The sequence below is a fragment of the Ischnura elegans genome, chromosome 6 (assembly GCF_921293095.1).
Source record: "Ischnura elegans chromosome 6, ioIscEleg1.1, whole genome shotgun sequence".
Classification (NCBI taxonomy): Eukaryota; Metazoa; Arthropoda; class Insecta; order Odonata; family Coenagrionidae; genus Ischnura; species Ischnura elegans.
The window spans coordinates 70,517,515-70,524,979 of NC_060251.1; positions in this window are offsets into that span (position 1 = coordinate 70,517,515).

Below are 7,465 nucleotides of genomic sequence, written 5' to 3' on the forward strand. Positions count from 1 at the left end.
CATTTTTTAAGTGCATCAACTTTTTATGTATTAAAATCCATCAACTCTACTACTTGCTTGCTCTTCTTAAATTTTGCTTACATATCGCCTATCAACGGACCTATGCTTAGATCTTTGACCTATTCTATATTCATTGCTACGTTATATGTACTCTCATGAAGTAAAGCAAATAGGTAATATCTGTTACATATTAATTTTCATGTGTATTAATCTGAGAGAATTCAGGAATTAATGCATCATAATTACACAATTGTTTCCAGCAAGTTATGACATTCATCAATGCCTCTCGGGAATTGCAATTTTTTTTCCGAGAATGATGAAGAATTATGCAATACTAGTCAATACCCTTTTGAATTCAAATGCTATTTCGATTTGAAGCGCTGCGTTCTGTTAATCAATTTCAAAATTATTTTTCTGTTTTGTGTTTTACCGACGGTTTTAAAAGGGTAGCTGATATTTTAATTAAAAAAATAAGTTAATTAAAAAATCTAATTCATTTAATAGGATTTTTTTTCGAATGAAATGCGATTTTTTCGAATTATTCTCCATATGAGTGCGTGATAAATCCCCAATTTTTCGAACTGTAAGAATAGTATCGAAATTCTAAGAAATTGGTTATGTACCATTAATGATATTTGCCATTAATGCATCTAAGTTGATTAGATAATATATGGAAGGAGGTAGATCAGTGCAATGTCAGTGTCCTAGTTTAGTACTTTCCTGTGTTAAATTCATATGAAAAGTATCTTTTATTCTCAACTTGTGGATATCTTTGGTTATTACCAGCATTGAGACTACTATTTTGAAATATGTAGCGAAACAACCCAAAAGTCTAAATTGAAAACGAGTCGGTAACCCCAAAACGGAATCTTAATTCTAATGGGGCGCCTAAGTTCCAAATTATGTATTTACAAATAAAAATTTTATTTATGTCTGGAGTAAACATTATTATTATAATTATATTTATGGAATGGAAGTGAAAATATAATGGAATAATAGTATTTACCTTGCTAGGATCATGGTCATCATTAGGTTTCAATTGGAAGGAAATTTTATTTTTTGCACAACCTCAATTCCAAATTTGTAAATTTTCCCGCGCAAGTATTCGGTCAAGGTAAATGTGTCTTAACTTTCTGCGAGTGCTAACTAGGCCCGCATATCTCTCAGCAGCTTTCCTTCATCGTCTATTACCCCCGCAGATCCTACCAGCCTCCTCCCACTTCCTCCTCTCCACCCCTCGTCAATTCCAATGATCCAAGCGGCCGCCGCACTATTCACCATAATCTCGTGAGCAAACATATCGCGCGTCCATCCCCTCGTTTCCCTTTGAACTAGAGTTAGCACTCTTGAGTGTGCAATACAGGCGCGGCACAAACACGCCTAGTACTGAGAACCTCGACTCAAGGCAAGTTTCTCTCCGTGTACGTAGTAGGCATGCAGACATAATCCAATATTATACTACGACGTAAGTCTAAAACTCTCTATTTACCTCACCTTCATCCTATGCAGTGGCGGATCCACGACCAATTTGTGAACGAAATGTATATGATTCAATTCAATTCAATGTCATTTCAAAAAAATTTATTTCCGTACTGCAGTTTTAAAGGAATATTTACATAGTGAGGTTGGTATTATATTTATATACAGTAAGGAACCCACTATAGGAAAATGTTTACTTTTAAGGGCATGTGACAATTTGTTATTATTTAGATATTATTTGCGATCTTTTAGCAGATATGGTATGTGTATTCAGAGCCTTATAATTTTATGCTTTCCATTCAAAAAGGTTTGTACTGGAGTTTTAAAAGCATATTCACATAGTGAGGTAGGTGTCATATTTATATGTATTGAAGTCCCCGTTATATGAATATATTTCCTCTTGAGGGCATGTGGCAATTTGTCACAATTCATTGATCATTTGTGAGCTTATATTTTTGAGAGTCCGGAACACCTTCCTCTGAGATGCCTTTTGGTCCGACATTCATCCTAGTTCTGAGGAAACCGGCAACGATCTCCGAGTAACATTATTGCCGTTGTTGTTGATATTAAAGTGATCTTGGTGGTGTCATTCAGTGTTATCTCGGTATCCTTGGTGAGCTGTTGTATCCAGTCATGTGGTGATGTTCATTTGAAGTGCTGCAATGTCAGAAATCAAAACAATTATATTATTAAAGAAATGTAATAGGGTATACGACAATTACAATACATCAGTTAGTAATATTAGCACAAGTGTTATTGTTGTAGCTAGAACCAACAAGGCATAGTCACTAAAAATAGGTGGGTCGTATTTATGAAGTATTCTTGGGATTAACATGATTAATTTGGCCCTAATAAAACGTGAAAATTATCAACTAACTTGTGAGTAAAAAAGTGTCGTTTCATCCCCAGAAGAAGATGGCAGTCTTTGCTACAGATATGTTAACATTATTATGCTCAAATACCTCATTTGAATCCCGATAAAAATTCATAATGTGTGAGCAATACATTATCTTCAATTAAAATCCAAAGATCTGAGCGTGTTGGAGTGCAATTATTCCATATTGAAACAAATACTTGCAATTTTCCATGATTTTAAAATTTTATTCTCACTATAGCCCGGTCAAATTAGCCCAAAAAATGTAGGGGGTACCCTTGCATAAATTGCCAACATGCTGAACATTTCCAGGAGCGTTAGGGATACCACTCTAATGGAATCCTGAAAAGTCCCCATCGATCCTGCGTGTGCAAATATTTTATTCAAGGTCAAAGGTCACAAAAATAAGTTTTTTGCATTTTTGGCCAAACGGTTAGTTTTGTGATAAAAATTGCTCAAACCAAAATTGTAGATCAGAAAATTATCTACAACATTGTCATCTCTATTTTTTCTATTAGATTTACCGTTTCTGAGAAAAAGCCATTCGAATGTATGCGAGTTACGCGTCCAATAATGTTCGGAGAGCGCAGAGTCATGCATATTAGGAAGAATACAGCTCCAGCTTGCATTCGAATGGCTTTTTCTCAGGAACGGAAAATCTTAGAGAAAAAAGCGAAGTGACAATTTTGTAGATAATTTTTTGATCTACAATTTTGGTTTGAGCAATTTTTATCATAAAACTAACCGTTTGGCCAAAAAATGCAAAAAAATCATTTTTGTGACCTTTGACCTTGAATAAAATTTTTTGCACACACGGTATCGATGAGGACTTTTCAGGATTTCATTAGAGTGGTATCCTTGAGGTTCATACAAATTTTCAGCTTGTTGGCAATTTATGCAAGGGTCAATGTCTATTTTTACCGGGCTAATAAGGCTTGGATGTAACTACGTCATGGTTGATGATTGGTTTCCGGGATAATTCCGAATCGACTCATTTTTGGCGGACGACAGTTTCGGGCGCGTTCCAGCTCACGTCTTCGGGCCCAAATGATCTGCAGAGCTGCAAATCTTTATACATAATTATTTATATATTGCGCTAATTTGCTCGATGTGAGTGTGTTTGCTCAACTCACGCCTGACTAGCCTTATATATTAATAATGGCAGCTTTGCAGATCATTTGGACCCGAAGACACGAGCTGGAACGCGCCCGAAACTGTCGTCCCCCAACATTAGCCGCTGCGGAACTAACCCAGTAAACAATCGTCAATTTGGGTAAACTTTTCTCGGGATTCCCACCGGGTTAATGTTTTTATATCGGCCAACGTTTCAAGTACCGTCTCGGCACTCATCTTCAGGGCTGAATATTGGTTTATTTAATCAATAAAAAATATCAATTCAAAAAAATCAATATTCAGCCCTGAATATGAGTGCCGAGACGGTACTTGAAACGTTGGCCGATATAAAAACATTAACCCGGTGGGAATCCCGAGAAAAGTTTACCCACATCATCCGCCGGGAAAGCATTAAATCATATTTCAATCGTCAATTTAATAACCGCGGAAGCCTCCATAAAGTTACTACGTTATCTTCAAGGTATAAAATTGCACTAAACCGTTTATGTCTGGAAGATGATGTAGTGACATCGAAACTAGATCGGAATAAAAGTATGATAATCGTGGAAAAGGTGTTTATTTCATTATCTTGAAAGAATAGCTCTCGAGTCTCCAAACGTATTTGGTTTTTGGCTAGCTAGTCCCATCACTTCGAAAGCCGTTCAAGTGGACCCAATTGGTTATTTCTCGTTTGGTGTTGTTTTCGTTTGTATTGGTTTGAAGATGATGAAGACGATTCATGACTCAGCCTTCAAAACGTTGGTACCAGTTGCCCAAAACCCGGTAGGAAACCCAAATATTTTTCCTTCAAACTATGCGTCGGGAAAACTTAAATGCAGTAACATTATTCATTTACCAGAATGTATTATTTCACCATTTCAAGAAATAAAAAGATCTGAAAGTCTGGTTAAAATCTTCTCGGGATTTTAACCGGGTCAATTTATCCATATTAGCCAACGCTTCATGCTCCGACGCGGGGCTCATCCTTAGGGCTGCTGAATGTCGTTTTATTTGTTTATGAACAAATATAGTCGTTTCATTTGTTAATGAACAGCATTCAACAGCCCTGAGAATGAGTCTCGAGTCGGAGTTTGAAACGTTGGATAATATGAATAAATTCACACTGTGGGAATCTCGAAAAGAGTTTACCCACATCATTCTCAGGGAAAATATTAAACCATGTTTTATATGAAAGTCTATTTTACGTTAGCTTTACCAAATTTATGATACCTAATCTTTACTAAAAGTCTAAAAGTTAAGCTTGACTAAAGGTAAAAGGTAACCTTTACTAAAGTTAAGTTTGGAAAAGGTCTAAAAGATAAGCTTTACTAAAGATATTAAAGTTAATCTTTACTAGCGTCTGTTGAGCTTTACTAAAGGTCTAAAAGCATAACATATGTAAGCTGTGAGGACAATAGAAAGTCACTCATCAACATGAACATAGGTCTAATATCCTGAGGATATCATATCTCCACTGTAGTTTCCTATCTGTTAACCTACTAGTATTTTGATTCTTTTTCCCTTCTACGAAAAGCATTTCGTAATACTCAGATAATTATATGCCCAATTTTCGTGTAAGGGTGCATTTTATGCGTTGTTCCCTATCATAAGGGGGTGAAATTTCTCCAATTTATTACGTTTATTCTGATTTTTATATGATATTTAAAAGAAAGTGCGCTAGTATTCTTTACGCTGGTCGATATGTTTGTATTGCTCAAATTAAAAATATCTAGATTAATGTTTGCTATTAACAGAGTGAAATAAACTAGTATAAGTGTTTATCTCCGAAAAATTTTCCTGGATTCCCATAAAGTTTTGCTAATATGAAGACAAACTAATATTGTGTAGTTCAGAATACAGCTTCGAATTTCTCGTCAAAACAAATCCATTCCATATAGATAGTTGAATCAACATCAATCACCTTCAGATTTCTTTTCTTCTTGTTACTTCATCATGGATTAGAGATTTTTACCACTATGAGTGTCATATAAATAATTTATTTTCATCAATTGTCGTCATTTTTGTTTTGATTCCTAATTCTTTCAGGAGTTTTTTTATTATTATTTCACCACTGGAGGTTTCCTTGGAATAAAAGATAGAAGACCTTAACATTAAAATATACGAAGCTTATGAACTTTGTCGTCTTCGATATTTTAAACCTAAAAGAAGGCTACCCCGATGGGGTAAGACTGAAAAGGTGAGGGCTAAAGGTATCAAATCGGGAGGATTGAACACACGGTGAAACAAATATCTTATGAAGAATTCCTTGCTTGATTTGACGACACACTCCAATGATTATTTTCGGATTTTGCAAGGGATTTGTTGCCTCAAGCGTATGATCAGTGAGAACAATTAGCTCCGCGTTGTAACCTATTGACGCCGACTCCTTATTATCTGGCTTTATGTACGTGCCTATTCATTCTCGAAATGGGTAGTTCGCTGCCGACAAAAGGCCTTAATTCCTACTCATGCTCTCATGTTTGTATGAACATAAATATTAGTGGTATTTGATTTTTGAGGTCGTCATCTAAGAATACCCTTCAATAATCATGGTATAATTGTTTTAGTCATTTTCAGAATGTTCACGATCCTCGAGATTAATTAATTAACGGTCTGCTATTTGTAATTTAATTATTTGCTCAGATTACTTAATCATTAGTCGTAAATATTTCCTATGGTGCAACTTAAACTTTTATATCTTAGGTTCGTGTTGATATTGAGTAGGTAGAATCTGTCAAATATTGTGTAAATAATCCTTGTGAAAGGCATTATTCATACATGCCATTTTCGTTCTGACAGCACTTAAATATGAATTTTACAATTACTCTTTGTTTAGTATTTTAGGATCAATTTTTCTGCCGAACATCAGGATATTTAATCCTGTGTAATTTATGATGACCATCATAGAGTGAAAATATTTCAAGTCATATTACGGTAGAATAGGGTGGTCTTTGTAAATTATTCTTTTGAAATAGCTAAGGTAATAGTTTGATAAGGAAATGTACCTGGACTTGTATAGAGAAAACTGAACACACTGGATGCAAGACTACTCCATAGCGTCTTACTATGTCATTTTATCTTCCCCGTCACGGTGTTTAAAAGCAGCTAGCTGCCATTTGCGATCAATTTTGCAAGCTGATGCGCCGTGAAGATATACTTTGAATTGCGGAAACGCGAATGCGGGAAACTTTGCTGCAAGATCATGGTAACACGCGCTTAATAATAATGGAATTAGTGTGGTGAAAGCCATTTCCAATGGTCTGAGTGCATTTTATTGCCTCTTTCACAAGTCGGATGCTCGTATCATTGCTAGACTGGTGAATAGTAGTGGAAACCATTGTTGTACTTGGTTTTTGTGCATCATCGCGTAGCTAGTTACTCCAATGAGTAATCCTTCTCATGAATGAAATTTCATGCTTTTTTTTGACAAACGTGATTTTCAGAATGTGCGATCTCTCAACGATAGATAAATCTTTGAGTCTATAAAATTGCTGGAACTGATGTCTTTAGGCTGTCACTGGATTCTTAATCACAATTTTCAGAATGCTTGCAGTAATTTTCCGTTCTTATGCTTCATATTCTTTGCACACGTTGTATTCTCATGAGTTTATCATGTCTTATGTAAAAAAATAGTCTTCGTTTTCCTAATGAGCCAAATATAATATTAAGAGTTTTTTTAAACCAAATTTGGTGGAATTCTAACATATTTTAAGTCACAAGTGACTGTAAATGACGAAAATAATCCAATTTTTACTATAAACTTTCTTGAAGTTGAATGGAAGTATAATTTAGATATTCTCAGTCAATTTTATTTATTATGAGTTAAATGGAAACTGATTCACATATTTATCTTAAAATATCAATTCTTAGATACACATGGCATTAGAGCAGTTTAAATATACAAGGTATTGCAGGAGGAATCTGTACTAAGGAGGTGGTAGGGTAGACAATTTTTAGAATTTGTTGACCCTAAACATGTGGTTAAAACTCCTTAGTTAG